The sequence below is a fragment of the Dromaius novaehollandiae genome, unplaced genomic scaffold (genome assembly GCF_036370855.1).
Source record: "Dromaius novaehollandiae isolate bDroNov1 unplaced genomic scaffold, bDroNov1.hap1 HAP1_SCAFFOLD_49, whole genome shotgun sequence".
Taxonomy (NCBI): domain Eukaryota; kingdom Metazoa; phylum Chordata; class Aves; order Casuariiformes; family Dromaiidae; genus Dromaius; species Dromaius novaehollandiae.
In genome coordinates this window covers 258,920-286,327 of record NW_026991485.1, presented here as the reverse complement: position 1 = coordinate 286,327, position 27,408 = coordinate 258,920, and positions in this window count along the sequence as shown.

Genomic DNA, 27,408 nt, shown 5'->3' with positions numbered 1-27,408 from the left:
ACGTCACAGCAGCCTCGGTGCCTCTGAGGCCAGTGGCAGTCTCATGGCTGCTGGCTGTGCTTCTGAGGTCACAGAAGCCTCAGTGCCTCCTCTGCAAGGGTCAGGTTCATGGATGATGGCTGTGCTTGTGAGGTCACAGAAGCCTCAGTGCCTCCTCTGCCAGTGTCAGGTTCATGGCTGCTGGCTGTGCTTGTGAGGTCACAGCAGACTCAGTGCCTCCTAGGTTAGTGTCCATCGCCCCCTACTGGCTCTGCTTGTGAGGTCACAGCAGACTCAGTGCCTGATAGGTTATCTCCAGTGCCCCCTGCTGGCTGTGCTTGTGAGGTCACAGCAGACTCAGTGCCTCCTCTGCCTGTGTCAGGCTCATGGCTGCTGGCTGTGCTTGTGAGGTCACAGCAGCCTCAGTGCCTCCTCTGCAAGGGTCAGGTTCATGGATGCTGGCTGTGCTTGTGAGGTCACAGAAGCCTCAGTGCCTCCTCTGCCAGTGTCAGGTTCATGGCTGCTGGCTGTGCTTGTGAGGTCACAGCAGACTCAGTGCCTCCTAGGTTAGTGTCCATCGCCCCCTACTGGCTCTGCTTGTGAGGTCACAGCAGACTCAGTGCCTGATAGCTTATCTCCAGTGCCCCCTGCTGGCTGTGCTTGTGAGGTCACAGCAGCCTCAGTGCCGCCTCTGCCAGTGTCAGGCTCATGGCTGTTGGCTGTGCTTGTGAGGTCACAGCAGCCTCAGTGCCTCACAGGCCAGTATCAGGCTCATGGCTGCTGGCTGTGCTTGTGACGTCAAAACAGCCTCAGTGTGTCCGTCGATAGTGCCATGCTCATGGCTGCTGCCTGTGCTTGTGAGGTCACAGCAGCCTCAGTGCCTCTCAGGCCAGTAGCATGCTCATGGCTGCTGGCTGTGCTTTTGAGGTCACAGCAGCCTGAATGCCTCCTGGACCAGTGTCAGGGTCATGGCTGCTGGCTGTGCTTCTGAGGTCACAGCAGCCTGAATACCTCCTAGAGCAGTGTCAGGGTCATGGCTCCTGGCTGTGATTGTGAGGTCACAGCAGCCTGAATGCCTCCTAGGCCAGTGGCAGGCTCATGGCTGCTGGCCCTGCTTGAGAGGTCACAGCAGACTCAGTGCCTCATAGTTTAGTGTCCAGCGTCCCCTGCTGGCTCTGCTTGTGAGGTCACAGCAGACTCAGTGCCTCATAGGTTAGTGTGCAGCGCCCCCTGCTGGCTGTGCTTGTGACATCACAGCAGCCTGAGTGCCTCCTAGGCCCGTGGCCGGCTCATGGCTGCTGCCTGTGCTTCTGACGTCACAGCAGCCTCAGTGCCTCTGAGGTCAGTGGCAGTCTCATGGCTGCTTGCTGTGCTTGTGAGGTCACACCAGCCCCAGTGCCTCACAGCCCAGTGTCAGGCTCATGGCTGCTGGCTGTGATTGTGAGTCACAGCAGTCTCAGTGCCTCATAAGTTAGTGTCCAGCGCCCCCTGCTGGCTGTGCTTGTGAGGTCACAGCAGCCCCAGTGCCTACTCTACCAGTGTCAGGCTCATGGCTGCTGGCTGTGCTTCTGAGGTCACAGCAGCCTCAGTGTCTCCGTGGATAGTGCCATGCTCTTGGCTGCTGGCTGTGATTGTGAGGTCACAGCAGCCTCAGTGCCTCTGAGGCCAGTGGCAGTCTCATGGCTGCTGGCTGTGCCTGTGAGGTCACAGCAGCCTCAGTGCCTCATAAGTTAGTGTCCATCGCCCCCTACTGGCTGTGCTTGTGAGGTCACAGCAGTCTCAGTGCCTCAAAATTTAGTGTGCAGCGCCCCCTGCTGGCTGTGCTTGTGACGTCACAGCAGCCTCAGTGCCTCTCAGGCCAGTATCATGCTCATGGCTGCTGGCTGTGCTTGTGACATCACAGCAGCCTGAATGCCTCCTAGGCCAGTGGCAGGCTCATGGCTGCTGGCTGTGCTTCTGAAGTCACAGACGCCTCAGTGCCTCATAGTTTAGTGTCCAGCGTCCCCTGCTGGCTCTGCTTGTGAGGTTACAGCAGACTCAGTGCCTCATAGGTTAGTGTCCAGCGCCCCCTGCTGGCTGTGCTTGTGAGGTCACAGAAGCCTGAATGCCTGCTAGGCCCATGGCAGGCTCATGGCTGCTGGCTGTGATTGTGAGGTCACACCAGCCTCAGTGCCTGATAGTTTAGAGTCCAGCGTCCCCTGCTGGCTCTGCTTGTGAGGTCACAGCAGACTCAGTGCCTCAAAATATGGTGTCCAGCTCCCCCTGCTGGCTGTGCTTGTGAGGTCACAGCAGACTCAGGGCCTCTGAGGCCAGTGTCAGGCTCATGGCTGCTGGCTGTGATTATGAGGTCACAGCAACCTCAGTGCCTCATAGTTTAGTGTCCAGCGTCCCCTGCTGGCTCTGCTTGTGAGGACACAGCAGACTCAGTGCCTCAAAATATGGTGTCCAGCGCCCCCTGCTGGCTGTGCTTGTGAGGTCACAGCAGCCTCAGTGCCTCCTCTGCCAGTGACATGCTCATGGCTGCTGGCTGTGATTGTGAGGTCACAGCAGCCTCAGTGCCTCATACTTTAGTGTCCAGCCTCCCCTGCTGGCTCTGCTTGTGAGGACACAGCAGACTCAGTGCCTCATTGGTTAGTGTCCAGCGCCCCCTACTGGCTGTGCTTGTGAGGTCACAGCAGCCTCAGTGCCTCCCCGGCCAATATCAGGCTCATGGCTGCTGGCTGTGCTTGTGACATCACAGCAGCCTGAGTGCCTCCTAGGCCTGTGGCAGGCTCATGACCGCTGGCTGTGCTTGTGATGTCACAGCAGCCTCGGTGGCTCTGAGGCCAGTGGCAGTCTCATGGCTGCTGGCTGTGCTTGTGAGGTCACAGAAGCCTCAGTGCCTCCTCTGCCAGTGGCAGTCTCATGGCTGCTGGCTGTGCTTGTGAGGTCACAGCAGCCTCAGTGCCTCATAGTTTAGTGTCCAGCGTCCCCTGCTGGCTCTGCTTGTGAGGTCAGAGCAGACTCAGTGCCTGACAGATTATCTCCAGTGCCCCATGCTGGCTGTGTTGTGAGGTCACAGCAGACTCAGTGCCTCCTCTGCCAGTATCAGGCTCATGGCTGCTGGCTGTGCTTTTGAGGTCACAGCAACCTCAGTGCCTCTCAGGCCAGTATCAGGCTCATGGCTGCTGGCTGTGCTTGTGACGTCACAGCAGCCTGAATGACTCCTAGGCCAGTGGCAGGCTCATGGCTGCTGGCTCTGCTTGTGAGGTCACAGCAGACTCAGTGCCTCAAAAGTTAGTGTCCATCGCCCCCTGCTGGCTGTGCTTGTGAGGTCAGAGCAGCCTCAGAGCCTCACAGGCCAGTATCAGGCTCCTGGCTGCTGGCTGTGCTTGTGACGTCACAGCAGCCTCAGTGCCTCCTCTGCCAGTGCTGTGCTCATGGCTGCTGGCTGTGCTTGTGAGGTCACAGCAGCTTGAATGCCTCCTTGGCCAGTGGCATGCTCATGGCTGCTGGCTGTGCTTGTGAGGTCACAGCAGACTCAGTGCCTCATAGTTTAGTGTCCAGCATCCCCTGCTGGCTCTGCTTGTGAGGTCACAGCAGCCTCAGTGCCTCATAGATTAGTGTCCAGCGTCCCCTGCTGGCTCTGCTTGTGAGGTCACAGCAGACTCAGTGCCTCATAGGTTAGTGTTCAGCGCCCCCTGCTGGCTCTGCTTGTGAGGTCACAGCACCCAGAGTGCCTCATAGGTTAGTGTCCATCGCCCCCTACTGGCTGTGCTTCTGAAGGCACAGCAGACTCAGTGCCTCTCAGGCCAGTATCATGCTCATGGCTGCTGGCTGTGCTTCTGAGGTCACACAAGCGTGAATGCCTCCTAGGCCAGTGGCAGGCTCATGGCTGCTGGCTGTGCTTGTGAGGTCACAGCAGCCTCAGTGCCTCCTAGGTTAGTGTCCAGCGTCCCCTGCTGGCTCTGCTTGTGAGGTCACAGCAGACTCAGTGCCTCATAAGTTAGTGTGCAGCGCCCCCTGCTGGCTGTGCTTGTGAGCTCACACCAGCCTCAGTGCCTCCTCTGCCAGTGTCAGGCTCATGGCTGCTGGCTGTGCTTGTGACGTCACAGCAGCCTCAGTGTCTCCGTGGATAGTGCCATGCTCATGGCTGCTGGCTCTGCTTGTGAGGTCACAGCAGACTCAGTGCCTCCTCTGCCAGTGTCAGGCTCATGGCTGCTGGCTGTGATTGTGAGGTCACAGCAGCCTGAATGCCTCCTAGACCAGTGTCAGGCTCATGGCTGCTGGCTGTGCTTCTGAGGTCACAGAAGCCTGAATGCCTCCTAGGCCAGTGGCAGGCTCATGGCTGCTGGCTGTGCTTGTGACGTCACAGCAGCCTCGGTGCCTCTTAGGCCAGTGGCAGTCTCATGGCTGCTGGCTGTGATTCTGAGGTCACAGAACCTCAGTGCCTCCTCTGCCAGTGGCAGTCTCATGGCTGCTGGTGTGCTTGTGAGGTCACAGAAGCCTGAATGCCTCCTAGGCCAGTGGCAGGCTCATGGCTGCTGGCTGTGATTGTGAGGTCACAGCAGCCTCAGTGCCTCATAGTTTAGTGTCCAGCACCCCCTGCTGGCTCTGCTTGTGAGGTCACAGCAGCCTCAGTGCCTCACAGGCCAGTATCAGGCTCATGGCTGCTGGCTGTGATTGTGACGTCACAGCAGCCTGAATGCCTCCTCTGCCAGTGCCATGCTCATGGCTGCTGGCTGTGCTTGTGAGGTCACAGCAGTCTCAGTGCCTCCTAGGCCAGTATCAGGCTCATGGCTGCTGGCTGTGCTTCTGAGGTCACAGAAGCCTGAATGCCTCCTAGGCCAGTGGCAGTCTCATGGCTGCTGGCTGTGCTTGTGAGGTCACAGCAGACTCAGTGCCTCATAGTTTAGTGTCCAGCGTCCCCTGCTGGCTCTGCTTGTGAGGTCACAGCAGACTCAGTGCCTCATAGGTTAGTATGCAGCGCCCCCTGCTGTCTGTGCTTGTGAGGTCACAGCAGCCTGAGTGCCTCCTACGCCAGTGGCAGGCTCGTGGCCTGGCTGAGACTTCCAAAGTGAAGTGGAAGTGGGCAATCAAAGCAGGGAGTCCCCTGCATCGTTGATGGGGAGCTCCAGAAGGCAGCTGCTGGAAGCTGCCTGGGACTGCACACGCCGGGTGAGCTGGTGTGAGCACTAGAGGGGTTTGGTCTCTGTGCCCTGCTGCCGAGCTGTGTGCCTGCCTGCGCCGCAGCAGGTGGTCCTGCAGGAGAGGGAGGTAGATGCGACTGCAGGCGTTGAAATCCACAAAGCGAGGGGCAGAGAGACAGAGGCACAAGAGGAGGCTCTAATTCCTCGTCAGGAGAAAAACGCAACCGATGGCAGAGTCTCCCCAAACCCTGGCACGCGCTTGCCCCTCCCAAGGAGACGTACCTCCCTGGGCCAGGTGCCCATCACTGTTGCCAGGTCACACAGCTGTTGTGTCCGTGGGAATCACCTCACTCCCCCATGGAGCACACAGCCCCCCTTTTCCCTGGCCCAGACTCTCCCCTGGCAGTAGGCTCTTTGCCCACCCCTTTCTGCCTGTTGCTGCCTCCAGATGCATGGCAGTTATTGCAGGTGGAGGAGGCCCCCCCTTGAAGGAGGAGGTGCAGCAAAGGGCGATTCCCTTTCTGACAAGGGAAAGCCCTTGGGACCTGTGTCTCAGGGACTCTATGAGCAAGGACGCCAGGCATCCCTGCTTGCACCAGGGGTAAAGGTGTCTGCAGTGGCCATCCGATTTTCCTGAGGCCAAAAGAAAGGAAGTTTGGGCACTTTCAGACTCCTCCAAGGAAAGAGCAGTTTGCAAGGCAGGCGAGGCAGTGGATTGCCATGGGAAAAGATCCCTTGGAGGGTAGGCTTCTCTAAGTATTTGTGCTTAAAGGTGACCTGATAGGCTTCTCCGTGGAGATGACTAGCTTGGTGCCTGAGGGGAGAGCAGTGGAGGTTGTTGCCCTGGACCTGAGTAAGGCTTGCGAACCTGGAGGCTTTCAGCTTGCAGAAGATGGCCAGAAAGTGTGTGGAAAGAATCAGGGACCAGAGTGGAGTAAAAGAGTGACTGTTCCCCTTGGACAACCCTGTTATTTTTCATACATATAGCACTCTTGAAATGGTTTGTTTATAAAGAACAGGGTTCTCTTCTGTTCCTTGCTTTCCACAGGCTACTAGTCACATTACAGGAAGCAGCCACTCCCCTGCCCCAGCACAGGTTCCCCCCAAGGCAGCTGTCCCTCAGGCGTGTGCCTGCTCCAGCGTGGGTCCTCCCCGGGCGGTGGTCCCTCGGGGCTGTCCCTGCTGCAGCGTGGCTCCTCCCCGGGCCACAGTGCCCTCAGAGGAGGAGCAGCTCCAGCATGGAGCACCTCCTTGCAAGAGTGCGACTCCAGCCATTTGCCTGACAATGTCCCCTGCCACGTAGCTCCTGCCTTTTGTTTCTCCAAACATGGCTCATGACAGTTCTCCTCACGGGGGCCCTCTCGTGTCTCCCGTGTCTCGTCCCTTGTGCCTCCTTGTTATGGCCAGGAGGGTGCTCTCCGTTCCTGCCCGCCATGAGCCAGCCGGAGCGGCTGTGGATGAGGAGGAAGGCGGCGCTGCGCATCAGGAGGAAGGTGGGCCCGACCGTTTGGGACCGCTGCGCCGCCCTCCTGCCGAGTGCCGCATCCACCCCGGAGCCTTGGAGGTGGAGCGCGCGGAGGAGGAGGAGGAGCCCATGCAGGTGGTGCCTGTGGAGGGGCAGCCCGCCCCGCAGCCCCTGGACCTGCCCCAGGGGCCAAAGAGGAGGAGAAGGCGCTAGCCCGGCAGAAGGCCCCCGCTGCCCACAAGCCAGGGCACGGCCCCCCAGCAAGACCAGGCTGGGGCTGGCACTCAGCCCGGGGCAGCCGAGCCCAAGGCGCCGGGCTTGGAGGCTGAGGAGCGCCGGGCTGCGCGGCACCTCCTGGCCCGCCCCTGACTGCCGGGCACCAACATCTGCCCGGCAGAGGCAGGGCTGACCACGGGGCACAGAAGGGAGGCAGAAGCCTGGAGGGACTAAGCTGGGCCCGACCTTCACAGAGCTGGTGCTTGCAAAAGCTCCTGTAGCAGGGAGGCGGCAGCACTGCCACCAAGGAGCATCTTGCACACACATGCATGGGGTGCCCGGGCACCTGGGCTCAGTCACCTGGGCTACAACTGGAGGCAAGAGTACATCTGTGTGCAGCTGCTTGTAGGACTGGGCCCCCCAAACCACCCTCTTGCCCTCTGCGGAAAAGCAGCTGGACTCTGGCATCTCCTGCACAGGGACGTGAGGTTAGAGAGTTTCACCAAAGAGGCCTCTAACGCCAGGATTTAGGAAAAGGGGAAGGTCCCTTGCAAAGTGCCTGCGGCCACGAGGCTGTGGTTCATTTCTGCCTTCCTACAAAACCTGCTGAGGAGCCTTGGGGAAGCGCAAACAACAGGAACTTGACTCCCTGTCTCTCCTGAAACCTTGCATCTCCTGAACCGGAGGTTCTTCCCTGGGGCCCTCCGACGCTTGGATGCCCATCACCTGGCTGTCTCGTCGTCTGGGTCCCCTGACGCCTGGCTTCCTCATCGGACGCCTGAGTCCCTCCAAGGCTTGGGTCCCTCGATGCCTCCTTTGCTGGGACAGCTGCATTCTCTGACGCCTCCATTCCTCGGACACCTGTGATCCCTGATGGCTCCATTGCTCAGACACCTGCATAGGTGGGGTGGATGCCAGGGCTGGTCCAAAGAGAGGATCTCAAGGCAGGATCCCAGGGTGGATCCTAGGCACATCTCAGGGCAGGATCCCAGGGCAGATCCTGCGTTAGGGAAAATTTCCACTATACCCTCTTTCACAGAAAGGACACACAAGGTCACAGTAACCCTGCCAAAAGCAATTTCACCTTTGGAGGAGAAGGGACTCCTACAGCCCCTCCTGCTGCCCCACACTGCCCACGGTCAGAGCTCCTTCCCCTGCCATGCCCCACACCAAGCCTGCGGCTGAGATCTGCTTCATCCTGGCTGTCTCTGCACCCAGAGCAGTTGGGTCCCGGGGCACAGAGGTGATCACCCAGCTGCAAATGCCTTCTGGATAAAGATACTATCCTGCTGCAGGAGCTAGGGGGGGTTGGCAGGATTTCCCTGTCCTGGGTCTAGTGTCACCCCGTGTGGCGGACAGATGAGTGAACTTTTGCCTTAAACATTTCTTGGTACATAAGGTGCAAGCAAACCATCACCCCGAACAAGCCATCTGTTCCCAGCGGAAACAAGACTGAGCTGCTGCGACCCCCGAAACGGTCTCCCTGTGACCACCTGGGACACACCGAGCCTGTGCCGAACCACGGCACGATCGGGCAGAGACTTTGGGACCTGGCCCTAGTTCAGTGAGAAAGGGCCCCAGAGCTGGTGCAGGCTGGAAAGATAAGGGAATTACAAGCAGTCTGCATTCCTGTGCTTCACACTCCAGGAGGGAGGATGTGAAGGCTTTGAAATAAGGCCTGCTTGGGCGTCACGACCCTGGGAAACAAAGCCTCCTCTCACTGCTGAAACAGTGTTACTTGGGGGGGGGGGTCTGGATTATATCCTCTTCCTCAGGACCTTGGAAGATAACACCTACTGTCACTGCTGGGGCAGTGCTAATTGCTGGAACAACACCTCTTTTTGTTTGTGCCTTGAGAGACAAGGGTGGGATCCAAGGAATCAAAACACATCTGTCAGCAGAAACAGCAACAGTAAAGATAAGGGAGAAAAAGAGCCTGCCTAGGAACAACGAGGAGACCCAATAAGGAGCAGGAGACCCCAGACCTAAAAATTACTCTTGGTCTGAACTACCGCGTGAGGGGTGGGAAACTTAATTTGAAAAAGCTATAATTGCCCAGGGATTTCTTTGCTCGGGGTCCCTCTTCGGAGGCACCCAGCTCGAGCTGTAACTACTGCACGCGTGTCATTACAATTTATTTATTTAATTTGCCTTGATTTGGCTCCGAACTTTTCAGTGGGAACCTAGGGTCGGACCCTGCTCAAGTTGCAATTACTGCACACACTTCGCTAAAATTTACACCCAGGGTGAAGAGGACCAACAGGACGCTGCTGGATCCACTGGTGGTGATATCTCTTTCTCTCTCCCCCTTTCTCTCTCTCTCCCTCTTTCTCTCTCTCCTCCCCTTCGCCTTTCCCCACCTTTTCTCCCCACTCCGTGGAAAATAAAGTTAAAAGGTTGTACGATATTTGACTGGTTCTAGCATCTTAATCTCGTCCTTGGGATCGTAACGAAACCCCCCCGGTATTGGATCGGCACACCCCGGCCCTCTCCTGTGTCATTGCCCATCTCTGGGGATGGCAAAATGATGAGGACCCTGAAGCACAGCAGGCAGCAGCTGAGGTCCTGCGTGACAGCTGGCCAGAAGAAACGCTGGGAAAGTAGGATAATAAAGCTCAGTGCAAGGCCCTAGGAAAGGGGAAAGCGATATCCATTTACAAACTCTCCAAACAAGGTGATCTCACCTGCTCACCCTCGGTCTCTCCGCGGTTCAGCCGCTCACATCTTTTTTTTGTACCCCTCAGGTGTCATTAACTGTTAGGGGATGGCATTTTGCCTTGGGGTCTTGCTGACTTCAGGCCCCACCAGTCTGAGGCCCAGCTGCTGCCCTGGCTGGTTTCCCTCTTTTGTTTGAAATCAGCATGCATTTCCCTGCGGGATCAATGGGACAAGGCCTGGCAGAGTGGAGGCACCAGCCAGCCTACAAAGAAAGGAGGTTTCAAAAATTGGGCGGTGTTACTTGAAGGTGTCTTTTGGGAAAAAGATTTTCAGTTCTCAGCAGCAGCTCTTTGTTGTATCAAGGTTCAAGACTCAGATGCCTTTGCCCATTCAAACTACTGCAAGCATTCAGCACACACAAGACCAAAACTGTCGCTCGGGAAAATATTAAAGCAGCATCTTCCCTGCACAGGTGACCCCCAGAAAGGCTCTACATAAAGGGGGAGCTGGGTAGCAGGATGATGGTTTGCAGTGCCGACTGCATTCGGGCCCTTTGGAGCGAGACATGTAAGCACCACACGTGTGCGCATCTGAGCACACGCATGCATGCTGGCCAGGATGTTTGTGCACGCGCTGTATTGCACTGTGTGTTAGGATGCGCAGGTGGGGGGTATATGGACATATAGGGGCTTCCTCATGTCGGTCCCCTGTCTTTTGCACAGCCGCCATTCTTCATACCACCCCCTGCGGTGAGTACCAGCCTCTTCTCCGAGTGCTGGAGAGTTAAACCAAAAGAGGGACAGCTGCATGAGCAGGGAGAAGGCAGAGAAATAGTGCAGGCCTAATGCGGGCCAAATGGTATGGCATCTGCTTCTGGGGGAGTTGCAAGGTCTCTGCGATGAGACAGAGGCCCCTTGTGTCCAAGCCCATGACAGGGTCCCATATGCAGCTAATCAGCTGGGGCTGAGTCAGGTGGGGCTGAGACCTTGGCCTGAACAGGGAACCACCCTCACGGCAAGGCATCTTGGTGTCCCTGCTCTGCAAAGGAAGGACAGCGTATGTGGATTGGAAAAGGTTGAGCCACCTCTGGCGGGGCCCAACAACTGCCCCTTGGAGTTCAGAGACATCCAGGTCAAGGCCAGAGCCAACAACCTGCTCCTGTCCCCAGAGGGCTGCCAGAGAAAGAGCCCCTTTGCCCGGCTGCTGCTGCCAGGGGCAGCAGGGGCATTGCAGCAGGGGGAAGCCCCCTCCCTCCTTGCAGCTATTTACCAGGGCAACTGCTGCTGCTCCTCTTGCTGTCGTCCCTTCCTCTTGGCAATGCACCTGAATGTTTCCCGCTGGGCTTGATAGGGCTCCAAGCTTTGGAGAGTCTGGGCTGCTCGAGGGGAAAGGTGGCTGCAACAACAGGGCAAAACTGTCTCAGTGGCTGGCTGGGCCCCTGCCTGCCTCTGCCCTGCTCCAGCCCCTGCACCCACCCAGGCCCCTGCGCACCCACAGCCCCTTTCAGCCTGGGGGGAGTGTTCGGGCTTAGCTGTGGGCTGCAGAAAGGCCCCTGGGAGGAGGGAGGTGTAACCCAGGTCATTCCTGTGTCACCAGAATGCCGAGGGTGTTGTATGCAGCAGGGGAGATGGGGCTGCTTCCCATGGCAGGGTGGCAGGTGGCCACTCTGCGGACCCTGAAGCTTTGAAGAGCCTTTGCTGTGCCATGTCACCTAGACGGACAGGAGAAGCAACAGAGAGGACTGCACGAAACCCCCTGAAGATGATGCTGATGCCCCCTCCCTGCCCCCCTCTGATGTGATCAAATGCTCCGCCAATGGCTCCAGACCTCAGTGCAGCCTTTGCTGGGATGTGTGTCAGGAAGCTTTCCCAGTCCCTGCCCGCAGCTGGCGTGGCCAAAGGGACGTCTCTCCCGCAGGCTTACAAGGGTTCCCCTTAGGCCTTTGCCCAAGGGTCTCACCTGGCAGGAGTCTCCTTCTCCATGTCTTGCTGCCTGCTGCCTGCCCGCGACCTTGGCAGCATGGGCAGGGGAAGCTGCTGCCGGCTCTGCAGGAGCTGGCCAGGATGGCCCTCTGGAAGGAGGAAAGGAGAGTGCTCTTCAGAGCAGCCTCTTGGGCAGTGCCTTTGTGGCTGGCTGAAGTCCCCAGGCATGAAGGACGGCCAGTGGGGGCACAGCCTGCTCAGGAGGGAGCTGTTCCCTCACCACTGATGCTCGTGGTGCTCCGGAGCTCTCCCAGGGCCTTTACTTCCCAGCGGCACCATCGGGGGGCTGCCTCGCCCTTTGCTTTGCCTTCCAGGGTGAGCTGAAACCTGGGGAAGAAATGACCACACCAAGCAGAGGAAAGGCCACCATCTGCCCTTGCAGCTTGCCAGCACTAATCCTCCTCGCTGTCATCTGAGACCTCGCATGCCTTCCCCTTTCTGTGCAGGCATGGGTGGTTTTGGCACTCTCCCCCAAAAGACACAAAACGTAGCCTCAACTGCTCTCTGCGTGCCATCAGTTCTCTCTCCCTGATGGCAGTGACGGCAGGCTGGGCATGAGAAATGCAGTCACCGTTCCCCAGCGCTCCAGCTGACACACAGACACACGTAGCCCCAACTCAGCGTTGGTTAAGCAGGACCCAGTCCCTGCGGGAGGGAGTTTCTCCCACCTCCAGGCTGAGCGTCCAGCCCCAGCAGTGTGCGCTCCCCTGCAGGAGAGGAGCCGGGAAACCTCCCGCTGGGTGAGCCGAGGGCTGCAGAGGAACCCTGCTGACCTTGGGAAGACGTGGGCAGGGCTAGCCTGCAAGCCTGGACTGCTGGTTTCTCCTCCAGAGCTGTCTGCCTCCATCGGCCATGGTCTCTGCAATGCAACACACACCCGTTGGGAGGCTTACAAGGCAGTTTTCTCCTTGCGACCCAACAGCAGCACACTTGATCCTGCTCCAAGGGGAACCTGCCTCTCCAAAGCCCTCAGCTCTAAAGCCTCTGCCATGAGGAGCAGCCCCTAGTTCTGGTGCACAGCAGGGAAGGAAGAGGGGGCACTAATGGCGCCAGGCTTCTTCTTAGGAGCAAGAATCAAGCAACTCAGCAGAGGCTCTCTTTGCTAGTGCAGGAGTCAGTGGGGCAAGGCCTGGGGAAAGCATTGCATTAGCCCACCACGTTGCGGGGAGCCAACAGAGAGCAGATTGCTGGTCCTCTGAGAGCATTCCCAAAGAAAGCCAAGGAGCCCAGGAAAGCTGGGCAACTTACACTGTGCAGGGCTGCAAGAAGGCCTGCCTTGCTCTCCAGCCTGTGAATGAGGTAGGGACAGAACTGCATGCCCACTTGGTCTCCTTTGCAGGCCAGAACTCCCATGTCCTTGAAGACAAAGGTGACGTGCTCCTTGTTCAGCAGGTGGGATGAGAACAGGAGGACGGTCTCCTGCACGCAGCCCTCCACCACGCGCAGGGGGAAGCCTGTGTCCCATGACAAGCGCCGGTAGTTCAGCAGTTTGATCCTGACATTGCCTGCAAGGCAGGGCAACAACATCACTGCCACAGCAGGCTACACTGCCAGTGCTGGGCCAGGTGGAGCCAGCTGTTTGGGTGACTCCGAGAGAGCCCAACTTCATGCACTCTTTTTAAAAGCCTATTCCCAAAGCAGTTGCTTAGGGAAAGGGCTCTTTGGGCAGAGGTTTGTTCTGGGGGAGCTGAAGCTGTCCACCATCCTTTGGAAGGACCTTCTCACCAGGGAGAGTCACTCTGCGGACATTAAGCCTGAGGCATGGCTGCAGAGCTGGGCTTTGCCCCAGTTACAGACTGCCAGCCTTACTCCTAGGCCAGGGGACGTCCCGAGTGGAACTAGGGACATGGGAAGGCTTTTTGAGCTCTGCCAAACATGTTCTGCCAAGCTGGAGGCACAAGAGGAGCCCTGCGGAAGAACCAGAGGCTCTCCCAAACAAGTAGACGCCTGGGATTTTTTACAAGGGGAAGGCTCCATTGCCAGCACGGGCATTTGCTGCAGGCTCTTGAGAGCCCCACGCAAGCTGCAGGACACTCTGGCCTCCAGGATGCAGGACCCCTTTCCTCCCAGAGCCACACTCCAAAGGGGGTCCCACTCCCAAGGAAGCACAGACCTGCATTTCCCCCGGCCACAAAGGGATGGAGCCAGTCCCACAGGAGCCCTGGGGCTCAGGGCAGCCCCAGCCCCAGCCCCCAGCAGTCCTGGCTGCCACCTTGTTCCCCAGCCAGACGGCACCCTCAGGCAGGGCCCTTGGGGCATCCCCCACCCTGCCCAGCCCCACCACAGCCCGGCAGCCACAGCAGTTTGGGCACTTAACAGTCTCTGTGCGGCACCTCGCCAAGGAGCTGCCGAAGCCCTCACCCTCAGTGCAGAGCCGCAGGAGCACTGGAAACAGAAAACTGCGCTGCGGGCTCATGGCATCCGTCCAAGGCAGAGGAGGAAAAAGGAGGCTCCGGAGAAAGGTCGCTCTTGCCAGCTGCTCAAGGAGAACAGCTCCCCAAAGCAGCCCTGCTCCTCTGCCTGCCACTCGCTCACCACCCGCTGCCCCAGCGAGGCAGGGAGCAGCCGCAGGCTCCCGGGCACACGGGGACATGACAGGCCGCAGCATGGCGCTGGGCTCCCTGCGCAGCAGCCGGCAACAGCGGTTCCTGCCGCGGCTGCTTCTCCCCAGGCTCCAGCGCGGCCGCACGCCGGGGCCGGGGCCGGGGCCGGGCCGTTGGCAGCCGTTGGCACAGAGGCCCCGCCCCCCGCACCACAAGTGACGCCTCCCAAACCACCGACCGCCCCGCCCCACTGTGCCCCGCGCTTCCCCATTGGCTGCGCAGCTCGTGGGCTCGCGGGGCGGGACACGCGGGAGGGGCGGGCGGCAGCGCGCGTGCGCCGCGCGGGGGTGGGGGCGGGGCGGGGGGCGCCGGGGCGGAGGCGGGGCTCTGCGCAGGCGCGCTGGCGCGGAGGAGGGGGGCGCCCAGGGCCGGGGAGCGGCGGCGCCGCGCACGCGCTGTGAGCGCTCGCCCGCGGGAGGGGCGGGGGGGACGGGGCCGGGCGCGGGCTGTAGCCGCCGCGGGGCTGCGTGTGCAGAGAGGCGGGAGCTGGGCGCTGCCGCCGGTGGGGCTCAGAAATAATCCCAAGATTCAGAAGAAGCTGCCCCCCGGGGAAGTAAAAATGGGCTTCATGCCGGGGTATTACTGGCAAGTTGATTTTTCTGAATTACTAAGCTGTAACAGATATAAATGTTTGTTGGCAGTTGTTGACCCTTTTTCAGGATGGCCTGAGGCTTTCCTGTGCCGTGCCAATAAAGCAAGGGAAGTAGTAAAAATGTTATTAAAAGAAATCATACCAAGATTTGGGGTACCTGAAGGATTTTCTTCAGATGGAGGACCTCATTTCATAGCAGAAGTAGTATGGGAAATCTCAAAAATACTACCAATTAAATGGGATTTACATACCCCCTGGAGGCCACAGTCCCGTGGAAAAGTGGAAAGAATGAATCAAACAATTAAGAGACAGATAGGGACACTGTGTCAGGAGACTCAGATGAAATGGACTGAGGTTTTACCTCTGGCATCATTAAGAATCAGAATAACCCTGAGGGTTAAGGAGAAAATTAGTCCCTTCGAGATTCTGTATGGTGAACCTTCTACCATAAATTGAACTGGAAATGAAATTCAGAGGCACATGAAGGGCGATCACATTTGAAGTGATTATCTCTTGTCTATGGCAAAAGTTCTTCTTCTCCAGTTAAGATCTCCTGTACTTTTAGATTCACCTGTACTTTCATTCCAGCCGGGAGATCAAGTGTATCTTTGAACTGGGAAGGATGAGCCGTTGATAGAAAAATGGAGAGGACTGTATCTGGTAGTGCTAACAACAAATACTGCTGTGAAACTGCAGGGAATTGATTCCTGGATCCACTACACCTGCGTGAAAGCAGTACCTCGAGAGACATGGAAAGCTGAACAAGTTCAGCCTTTCAAGTTAAAAAAATATAAAGACATGTGAGTTGTATTAGAAGTGAATCAGTTTAAAATTTAGATTGTATTCAGGGAAAAATTGTTTAAATTTGTTTCTTAGGACTAGGGTTAATATTGTTGCTATGGTGTCTGTGTGCAAATGATGTTCTCCTTAACAAACAACAGGGGAGAAATGTGGTGGTTAGTTTTTCTAGGTTACCTGAGCCAAGCAATTAAAGGGAATCAGGAAGGATTTTGGGGTCCCAATCTCCATTTGGAAGTAATTACAAAATCTATGAAGGCAGTTAACCAGATGGACTGTTGGGTGTGTGCCCACTTCCCTGAACATTCCAACAAGGGCTTCCCGCTATTTGGAGTGCCTCTTAATTTTATGGAATTTATAAAACAGATAAGAAGTGATAGTGATCGAACGAAATATGATGCAACAACCGAACAGGAATGGGAAGTCCAGAGTGTGACAGGAGATTATCATCAATGTATCCGAAGATGGAATAATAGTAATAAATGGTGGGAGAAAACCGTGCTTTATGGAGAACAACCAATCAACTGTACTGGTGCAATTAAGGTAGGAAGTTATGAAGATTGCTCTCGGATACCTGAAATAGGTTATAAGTGGCCAAGTAAGGAGCTAAATGGGTGGCGTGTTCCGAAAGGCAGTGGATGGTATTGGTTGTGTGGGAACAAGGCACGAAAAGTGCTGCCTCCTAATTGGTCAGGGACAGGTACTCTGGGGCAATAATCCCTAATATTACTGTAACAAAAGAATTGAGTAACAAATATCAAAAATCATGGTTAAGAACATTCATGAGGAGACAAAAGAGGGTCAATAATCCTTTAATAGATTGACCCACTAGGCTTCATTCATTCACAAGGTGGCTGTTTCCACAGTTGGGAGTGAGTGAACTTGAAAAAGCAGTAGTAAATATTTCAGCATTTGTTGAGAAAATAAGGAATAAAACCTCTGATGCCATTGCAGCTTTACAAGAGGAGGTTTCAGAAATTGCTAAAATAACTACCCAGGATGGCTCTAGATATGTTATTGGCATCTCAGGGAGGAGTACGTACAGTAGTAAATACTAGTTGCTGTGTATATGTGGATCAAAGCAGAATTTCTACCAGTCTAAATGAAATCTGGAAGCAGACTGAAATCTTACATGGGGTTCAGAAAGATGATACCTCTTTTGGATTTGAAGAAACATGGAAATGGTTGACTTCCTGGTTCCCTGACGTGAGCTCATAGGTTAAAAAGTGTTTAACAATTTTGGGAATGCTGTTAATAGTTTTTGCATGTGTTTATGTAGTGATTCAATGCATTTCTAGATGTTGTACAAAGTTAACAAGGGAAAAATTTTAAAAGAGTGAGACTAATACGAAAATGATCATATAAGTCTCAAAGGGGGGAATTGTTACAAGACAACCCTGGAAGCTCAGAAAGAATGTTCATACTGTTTAAACTAGGCAGGTTAGGATAACCTCTATCTGTATCTTCTGAAAAGAAGCATTCTTTAATCAAGGGCATCCTAGAACTGCTAAAGCCCTGAAAGAAACATTACATCCAAATGTTTTATTTCTAGGTACGTATTGCCAATTTGGCAAAAGAATTCAAGGCCCATGTATCCCTAACTGAACTGTCCTCATTGTAATACAAAAAATCACGCCCATAGGTCAAAAAGACCTGCGCCTAGGTGAAGACCCCTCCCCTGAGCATGCGTAGTAGTAAAACGGTGTGTAAGCAAAATTATAATTGCATGTAAAGTACTAACCAAGCAGTGTAAAAGGGAAAGTTGCAGTCTTGGCAATTTGTTTGTATAAATGCTACTTGAAAAGCTGGGGGTGTGTGCTTGATATGTGGGACACCACCGAGCACCCAGGCTTGCGCAGCTCTGAAATAAATAAGCAAATATCTCTCCTGAGTGTGTACTTATTGGCTTATTGCACCCCGGGCAACGAATCCTCTTTCGGACAACATCTAGGGTGCAATTTGTTCCCTCCTTCCTTCGCACAGCCCCTCCAAGGCTTTTGCGCATAGACTGGTGGAGCGTACACCTCACTGCTTTTTTCCTTCTTGGTCCCAGTTGTGCTGCAGTCACCTCAGGATGCAGATGCTGCGGCAAGCTCTCTTCTCACCTGCCTCCAAAAGGCAGGGCCTCTTTTTGTTCTTTGCCTAACAGTTGGCCCCGGAGAAAGACCTCCACCCCGGGGAAGCTTCTTGCAGCATTTGGGAGGATCCAGAGCTGCCAGGAGCAGAAGTACAGCTGAGAGCAGAGCACACCTGGTAGGAGCATTTGGGGAAGGAAAGCAGTAGTTCCCGCCCCACTAATGGCTGTGTGAATCCTGCTGGGTGTTTTTCCATGAGTGCTGCAGCAGCCAAAGGCCAAGCAGCAGAGGGGTGTCCTGCTGAGGAAAAGTCATGGTGTTGTCAAATGCCCCTTGCTGGGCTGCCGGGGGTTGGGGAAGCAGCCAGTGGGGCAGTGAGGCCTGAAGCTGTGGGTAAAACCTGAGTCCAGAAGGGTTGGGATCGCTTGGTGTGCCCTGCCAAACCTGGTGAGGAGCTCATTGGAAGTTCCTGCCCTGCAAATGGCAATTCCCTCCTCCCCATTTCCCATGCTCTCAGTGATGTCAGCAGGAAAGCAGAGGGCCAGCTGGGAATTGCAGTGAAGCCCTGCTCCCACCCTGCCCTTGCCCTGGGGGCTGGTGGTGGAGAGGTTCCTGGTTGCCCAGCTCCTGCTGCCGGGTGCTTGCCAGAGGGCCTCTGGGAAAGGGCTGCTCTCTTCCCGGTCTGGTTTGCAGACAGTCGGTCGCTCCTTCTTGGCAGGACTTTGGCCGTAAAGGGACTTGGGCTCCCCACCCTCCCGCCCAGCCCAGGAGAAAGGAGCACAGGCAGAGGTGGAAAAGCCTCCCCCCACCCCGTGGAAGAGAAGAAAGCAGCGGCCAAGCTGGAGACAATCCAGCCCCAGTAAGTGTGCGCTGAGCCCAGCCCCAGCCTGGGGCGGCCGAGTGTCCCTGACCCCCACAGGGTGTTATGGCTCCAAATCCCGGAGGCCTGGGGTTGCGTACAACACCCTTGGCGTTCTGGTGACACGGGAATGGCCTGGGTTACACCTCCCTCCTCCCAGGTGTTATGGAAATGAGGCTTGTCGGCCACCATAACAGGGCCCGACCCTGGGTTCCCGCAGAAAAGTTCAGAGCCAAATCAAAGCAAATTAAATAAATAAATTGTAATGACACGCGTGCAGTAATTACAGCTCGAGCTGGGTGCCTCTGAAGAGGGACCCCGAGCAAAGAAATCCCTGGGCAATTATACTTTCCAGTCTAAGCTCTCCACCCCTCACGCCGTAGTTTGGACCAATAGTAATATTTAGGTCTGGGGTCTCCTGCTCCTTATCGGGTCTCATCCCTGTCCCTAGGCAGGCTGTTTATCTTTACTGTTGCGGTTTCTGCTGACAGATGTGTCTTAATTCTTCGGGTCCCGCCCTTGTCTCTCAAGGCCCTGACAGAGAGGTGTTGTTCCAGCAATTAGCACTGCCCCAGCAGTGGCAGTAGGTGTTATCTCCTGAGGTCCTGAGGAAGGGGATATAATCCAGACCCCGAGATAGTGCAGACCCCCCAAATTAACACTGTTTCAGCAGTGAGAGGAGGCTTTCTTTCCCAGGGTTCTGGTGCCCAATGAGGCCTTATTTCAAAGCCTTGACATCCTGCCTTTTGGAGTGTGAAGCACAGGAATGCAAACTCCTTGCAACTCCCTTATCTTTCCAGTTTGAACCAGCTCTCAGGCCCCTATTCTTACTGAACTAGGTAAAAGTTCATTATTTTATCTAAGTGCAGCCTAAGGCTTCAGCAAATCTAGCTCCTCATGCTAAGCAAGTTTTATAGAAGTTGTGCTAAGCAGCTACCTCTAGACAGTTTCAGCTCAATATTCTTTAACAGTCCCCCCTTTGTTTTTATGAAGCATCCCTGCTAATCCTTTAAAGGGAGTTCTTGAAGCCTTTCGAGGCATACTATCCCTTTCCATAATCTTCTGTATAATATGATCGTAAGTAATAGGCATAACACAGTTAAACTTAACACAACTACTACTGGGTGCAACATGCCATTATAAATCCCTGTTGCAGTTGGTGACCATCCGAGGAGAGTCTCCCAGCCATGATGTTCTCCGTCCCTTTTTACCCTTTCCAAGATGTGGTGTCTCTCTTCTGCATCATGATGAACAGTGATTAGCGCTTTCTGTCCACTGTTTTGGATGCGTTCTAGCAGTCGACGCAGGTCCTCATGTTGTAGGAGTTTCCTTACCAGGGTGAGATTCATTCCAATGAGGGTAGGTAGTAAATTTTGAATTAATGTATAATTAGATTGTAACAACTGATAAGATGTAATAGGAGCTAAATACTTAAAATCACATCCCATGATTCTGGTAAAGTTACAAATATCTGAATGGTTACTTGTATCTACAACAATGCCATCTATGAATAGAAGATTACAAAGTGTTCTTACACATATACATCCTTTCTTAACATATACAAGTACAGTTCAACTTTAACAGCAAAATAAGAACATAATATGAGAGTATATGGCGTATTCCTTTTAGGTTTTAACTTGGATTTTTGTGCAAATACTTTAACTAAAACTTCATCCCCAGGCTGTATATCAGGCACTTGTATTTCAGGTGGTGTGGAGTGATATCATTGAGCATATATTTTTTTAAAAAAAGATTTTCAAACCTTTTTTGCATACTTAGAACATACCGGCTTAGTCGTTCACCTCCATCTAACAGGCTGGTCTTAGCTGGAATAACGAGTCCCTAGTACAGCTAAATGTCTCCCAAAGAGAATTTCTGCTGGTGTTAGTCCTATGGGTTGCTGTGGGGCATTTCAAACATCCCATAGAGCTAAGTTTAATGCTTCTGGACATTTTAGGCTAGCACGTGTACATATTCTTGCTATTTTTCCTGTTAATGTTCTATTCATTCTCTCTACTTGTCCTGAAGATTGTGGGTGATAAGGGGTACATAGGTTTCTTTTTATGCCTAATGATTTCTATAACTGAGTGATTATGCTTGCCGTAAAATGGGCACCCCTGTCTGAATCAATGGCTTCTGGGACTCTCTGCCTAGGTATGGTTTCTTTCAGTAAGGCTGTTACTACCCCTCCTGCATCGGCCTTTCTTGTTGGGAAAGCTCCTACCCAGCCTGATAACTGATCTGCTATCACTAACAAGTGTTTGTACCCATTGGCAGATGGCATACCCGCATAATCTGTTTGTAGCTTTTGGAAAGGGAGGTGGGCCCACAGTCGTCCCCCTAGCTCTGAGCTTGGTTTGCTACTTAAAAGCTTCTGGCAGGTCGGGCAGCTATTCGTTCTTTGTTTTTGCAGCCGCATAAATTCCTGGAGCGGCCCACACTTTCTGTACCTGTTTAGCTAGTGCCTCGGCTCCCCCATGAGCTGTATCGTGAAACCACCTAGCTATAGTAATTTTTTTTTCTGTAGAATTGGTTTTCCTCTAATTGTCCACATTCCATCATCATCTTGTTTTGCTTCCCACTACTCCCATTGTTTTGTTCTCTTCCACTGAGCAGTCCTTTTCATGCATGGTTTTGGGGGTCTCTTAAATTTGGCCACTGACTTTGGTTCATCCTTGGAACTGCCACCATACCTTCTCTCAGAGGTTGTCGGGCTGCAGCCTTCGCAGCAGCGTCAGCTAATGCATTTCCTCTACTAATTTCTGTAGTGTCTTTAGTATGGGCTGGGCAGTGTATTGCAGCAATTTCTTTGGGGCAGTTGGACTGCTTCCAGCAAGTTACGTATTTCTTCTCCATTAGCTATTTTCTTTCCTGATGACGTAAATAAAAATCCTTGTTCTTTCCATAACATCCCTGTTACATCAGATACTCCAAATGCATATTTAGAATCTGTATGGATATTTACCTGCAGGTTCTTACCGATTTTTGCTGCTTGGGTCAATGCTATTAATTCTACTCCTTGAGCACTTACAGACGGAGACAAAGGATTAGTCTCAAGTACCTCAAAGATGTTGGTGTCAGGATAACCTGAGTGGCGCCTTCTGTCCAAATAATAGGATGATCCATGTTACGGAAATGAGGCTTGTCGGCCACCATAACAGGGCTCGACCCTAGGTTCCCGCAGATAATTTGTTCGCCTTTTCCCATTACTCCTTGCGTCACTATTTTATCTGATGACTTGCATCCTTTAGGCTCCAAATTTGAAAGGGAAAGGGTGGCTCCAGTACCCACTAGAAAGGGAACTTCTAAACCTTCTCTATTTGCCATTACCTGCCCCTCAAATCCAAATTTATATCCCATATATTTACCCCAATTTCCACAGTATTTTCTGAGCCTCCTCTCTCCTGTCATTGTGGACTGACTGGGAATTGCCCGGTCTCATTCTTAGTGTTTGATTTTCTCCTGCTGGCCCCTCTATTCCCAAGTACACAGGGCCTCGCTGGGCATTCCTGCTGCCAGTGCCCTTGTTCCCCGCAATAATGACAAACATCATTAACTCTTGATTGTACAGCACGTTCACTTTGATTCCATCTCTCTCCCCTGGTTCTGCCGTGCCCCCTCCCCTTGCCAGCCTGGCATATGCTCTTTAAAAGACTTTTGTGGATCAGGGGCTGCTTGATCTATAAAAACACTAATTGCGAGAGCATCATTGAAGTTTTGTGGGGTCATTCTTTCTTTCCTCCCTCCCTCCTGGCTCAAATGCTCCCGCACCCATGCCCAGTTCTCCCAAACAGACCAGTAATCCATTCGACTTGGAAACCTGTCTTCCGGACGATTTCACAAGACAGTTAGTTCCTGCTGATCAAAAGTCCCTTGCGGTGGCCACCGTTCCCCTGGGTTTCCCTCCTTTGTCAGGAATGGGCAATCCTCCTGACACAGTTGGACCAACTGTTTTGTTGGGTTCTTTTTTAATTTTTGGTACCATCAATCTCTTTCCAGTTTTCCAAAGTTTTGGCTAAGGGCGTCCCCTTTTTAGGTTCTAACTTGGATTTTTGTGAAAATACTTTAACTAACACTTCATCCCCAGGCTGTATATCAGGCACTTGTATTTCAGGTGGTGTGGATTGATATCATCGAGCATGTATTTTTTTAAAAAAGATTTTCAAACCTTTTTTGCATACTTAGAACATACTGGGTTAGTCGTTCATCTCCGTCTAACAGGCTGGTCTAGAGCTAAAGCCAGAGCTAGAGCCAAACACTAAAATTTTATTCTGCACACGCTTCAGGTTTGCACCCAAGTGGCTGTCTTCGGGATCCCGATCCCTTGATGCCCCATCAGTCACGGAGAAATCGCAGTGCAGGCATCCCCTTCTCACCGCGTGGGGTCTTGGGGTCAGTCCAGCTGTCCAGCGCAGGGTCCACACCAGGTGGGATGGTATTACTCTTTCATAGCTCTCCGCCTTGTTCCCCTTGAAGGTAGCAGCTTAAAGCAATCACCAGCTGAATCATCTTCTTATGCAGCTGGGAGTCATTTATGCCTTACAATTCCCTTGCTTGACTTCTTTATCACTCCTTTTCCCACTGCCCTACCAGAGGGGAGAGTTTCTGCAGGGCCATCTCCTTTCTCAGCACTCCGGTCCCACACAGCCCTGCAGTGGGGTGCCTCAGGCCGTGGACACCCCCGGCGATTGCCGACTGCTGGGACGCACCAGGGCAGCCCGCTGGGATCGGGGCTCTGCTCGCCAGGACGCCCAGTCTTGCCTGCTGGGCTGGGACAGCTGCCGCCTCATCAGCTCCCACCCTGTTGCCACCAGTCTTGAAGAGAAGAGCAAATCCCGAGTGTGCGGTGCAGACGTCCTCAGCAAGTGCTGTGCAGATAGGCAAAATGGAAGCCCTGTGAGGAGGTGCTGGAGCAGCGAAGGGGGAAGAGTCCTTTCTGTCTGTGCTGTTGACTGCCGAAGATGGAGATGCAAGGTTTCAGGAGAGACAGGGAGTCAAGTTCCTGTTATTTGCGCTTCCCCAAGGCTCCTCAGCAGGTTTTGTAGGAAGGCAGAAATGAACCACAGCCTCGTGGCCGCGGGCACTTTGCAAGGGACCTTCCCCTTTTCCTAAATCCTGGCGTTAGAGGCCTCTTTGGTGAAACTCTCTAACCTCACGTCCCTGTGCAGGAGATGCCAGAGTCCAGCTGCTTTTCCGCAGAGGGCAAGAGGGTGGTTTGGGGGGCCCAGTCCTACAAGCAGCTGCACACAGAAGCACTCTTGCCTCCTCCAGCTGCCCTAAGAATACGGTAACTGAGTCGAGCTAACTGCACACTCAGATTACTGTCACCAGCTCTAAGCTGCCCAGCCTCATACTACACTCTAACATGAACTGTCCTACAGGAAGAAGAACTATGCCCTAAGTCTGACTAAGAAGAACTATAACTAACAACTAGGACTAAAGCTCCTACTGGTACCAAATAGCTCTAACCAATAACTATGACTAATGCTACTTAGGATGCCTCTAAGAAATAATTGACGCAAGGGGAACTAAAAACAAGAACTCTATCCTACACTTAGCCAAATACCTATGAACTAAGACCCCCCCGCAACTGCTCTAAGAATTCTCTAAGTAACTGCCTAAGAACCCACTAAGACTACAAGAACTATACCTACACTAACTATCTTCATACTACTTATCTTCCTAATCCTGAAATAATAATATTCCTAACTATCTACTGGCCTGAAGAGAGCCGTGGCAGGGTGGTGGGAGCTGTTGCTGGGTGCTGTCTCCGTCCTGCAGCGGAGGTGGAGGGGAGTCCTGGCAGGGAGGTGGCCCCGTGGTCGGCCCTGCCTCTGCCGGGCAGATGTTGGTGCCCGGCAGTCAGGGGCGGGCCAGGAGGTGCCGCGCAGCCCGGCGCTCCTCAGCCTCCAAGCCCGGCGCCTTGGGCTTGGCTGCCCCGGGCTGAGTGCCAGCCCCAGCCTGGTCTTGCTGGGGGGCCATGCCCTGGCTTGTGGGCAGCAGGGGCCTTCTGCCGGGCTAGCGCCTCCTCCTCCTCTTTGGCCCCTGGGGCAGGTCCAAGGGCTGCGGGGCGGGCTGCCCCTCCACAGGCTCCACCTGCATGGGCTCCTCCTCCTCCTCCGCGCGCTCCACCTCCACGGGCTCCGGGGCGGCTGTGGCACTCGGCAGGAGGGCGGCGTGGCGGTCCCAAACGGTCGGGCCCACCTTCCTCCTGATGCGCAGCGCCGCCTTCCTCCTCATCCACAGCCGCTCCGGCTGGCTCATGGCGGGCAGGAACAGAGAGCACCTTCCTGGCCCTTCTCCCACCAACGGTCTCCCAACGGCTCTGGAACAGCGGTGCTGAGGTCACTGATGATGACATGGGTGGGCCGTGGTGACGGCATGCCTGGTTCCGTCCCCACCTGTGGGGACCCTGCCGGGCTCTGCCCCGCGGGGAGATCCTGGGGGCTGGAGGGGGCCCCCATGGGCAGGGCCTTGCTGAATATGTGTGTGTGTGTGTGTGTGTGTGTGTGTGTGGTTTGTGCGTGAGGCAACTGGGAAACCAGGGATCCAGGGCCAACTACAGGACCGACTGTCTAAGGGCAGTTCTTGGAGGGAGCCACAGTGCGGGTGTGTGCGCGTGTGCGTGTGTGTGTGAGTGAGGGCCGTGCTGGGCACAGATGGCTCGGTTTGGGAGCAGGGCTCTGCAGGGGCCCTGTGTGCGAGGAGACCACGAGCTGCCCTGGGCCAGGCTCAGCCCCTTCCAGCCAACTCTGCCACAGACGACAAGAGCCCATTGCGCAGCAGGACTTCAGGCAGTCAGAGGAGCCCATGGTGCCTCTGCTCCAACGTGCTGAAGAACGGGCAGGAGACGCTGCAGGCAGGAGACACAGGAGGAGGCACATGGGAGGAGACACGGGAGCCACGAGAGGGCCCCCGTGAGGAGAACTGTCATGAGCCGTGTTTGGAGAAACAAAAGGCAGGAGCTACGTGGCAGGGGACATTGTCAGGCAAATGGCTGGAGTCGCACTCTTGCAAGGAGGTGCTCCATGCTGGAGCTGCTCCTCCTCTGAGGGCACCGTGGCCCGGGGAGGTTCGTCTCCTTGGGAGGGGCAAGCGCGTGCCAGGGTTTGGGGAGACTCTGCCATCGGTTGCGTTTTTCTCCTGACGAGGAATTAGAGCCTCCTCTTCTGCCTCCGTCTCTCTGCCCCTCGCTTTGTGGATTTCAACGCCTGCAGTCGCATCTACCTCCCTCTCCTGCAGGACCACCTGCTGCGGCGCAGGCAGGCACACAGCTCGGCAGCAGGGCACAGAGACCAAACCCCTCTGGTGCTCACACCAGCTCACCCGGCGTGTGCAGTCCCAGGCAGCTTCCAGCAGCTGCCTTCTGGAGCTCCCCATCAGCGATGCAGGGGACTCCCTGCTTTGACTGCCCACTTCCACTTGGCTTTGGAAGTCTCACAAAAAGCATCCAGGCCGCGCAGCTCTCCCTCCCCAGGCCCTCGGGGATCCTCTCCGGCAGAGACACGGGAAGGTCTCTCCGGGGCAGCTGCTGCCCCCGCGGCAGCACCTCAGCAGCCCCCCCCACGCCTCGCCCAGGCCCCAGGCCGCGCACGCGCAGCTGCTGCTGCCTCCCCAGCGCCTGCGGCCTCCGCGCATGCGCGCAGCCCCGCCCCTCGCCCGCCCTGCCCGGGGCGCTCTGCCGCGGGGCCCCGCACTGCGCACGCGCACGCCCACTGCCTCGCCCCGCCCCTGCCCTGCTCGCCCCTCCCCTGCCCTCCCCTGCCCTCCCCTGCCCTCCCCTCCCGCCTGTGCAGCCCCGGCAGGCCACGCGCCGCCGCAGCCAATGGGGAGCGCGCAGCAGGGAGGGGCGGGGGGCGGAGCGTCGGGGCGGGAGGCGTCACTTCCGTTGGGGGCGGGCAGGCGGGGTGGGTGGGGCGTTGGGTGCGGCCGGCTTGAGCTGGGCCAAAGCCTTGCTGAGCGCGCAGGGGATTCGTCAGAGCTGGGGGCGACGGCGCGGAACCGGCCCGTTTCTGCCTTGCTCCGCTTCTGCCGTCGCTGTCTCGGCAGCCTGTGCGTTTCCGGAAGGCAGGTAAGGCCTGGAGCTCCGCGAGCCCGCGAGGTGCCCGTGGGCAGAGGCCTGTGCTCTTGCCGGGCTGGGGACGGAGGGGCAGTTTTTGCCAGGAGAGGGTCCGGCTTTGCGAGGAGGCTGTGAAATGACAGGAGTGCTGTTGGCAGAAGGCTGAGGTGTCCTGGTGCTGCTGCTGGGCTCTGGAGAGGCTCTTGGAAAGGCCCGTGTTCGAGCGGGATCGTTTGCTTTGCCAGAGCCTGTGATTCCTGCTGCTGAGCTTGGCTTCGTGTTGGGAAGCGCAGTCACGGCCCCTGGTTTCTCGGCCCTGGTTGTGCTGGTGCCCGCAGAGCGGGGAAGAGGCTCTGCCATCGGAGACGCCTCGGCCTCCTGGCTGGGAGGAAGGCCTTGTGACAAGCCTTTCTTCTGTCCTTCTTTTGTCTCCAGAGCTCTGGCGGAGCCAGCGGAGGGCTTCTGGTTGGAAGTCAGTTAAGGTGTCAGCTCTGCAGCCGCCCGCTGTGCGGGTGCTCTTGGGGATGGTGGTGGTGGTGGTGGTGGGTGCTGCGTGTGTCTGCTTGGTTTGGAGCGGGTGGGATGGTGGTGAGCTTGTTGACTTCAGGCAGAGCCCCTGTTTTTCTTGCTGCCCAGATATGGCTAAAGTTTGGGAGAGCATGTGTGAGTGCTACCGCCAAGCACTGCTGCTGAAGGAGGTGGGGCTCCTTTCCTCATTATCCCTCCGACCTTGATGAGCGCTGGCTCCTGCTTGCATGCTGCCATTGAGCAGCCTTCTTCCTGCCTGCCCCGGAAAGCAGAAGCCAGGCCGCAGCAGGAGGCTGCAGGTGGCAGTTTTGCCCCAGAGCAAGCTCTCCCTCAGCGGAGAGCAGAAGCAAAGCGCAGCTGGAGAAGCCGAGTGTGGGGTTTCTCCTCTGGGGCCTTCTGTAGCTGCTCGTGGCAGGGTGGTCAGCCGTTGCTGCCAGCTTCATATTCTCTTTCACCTTCTTTCTT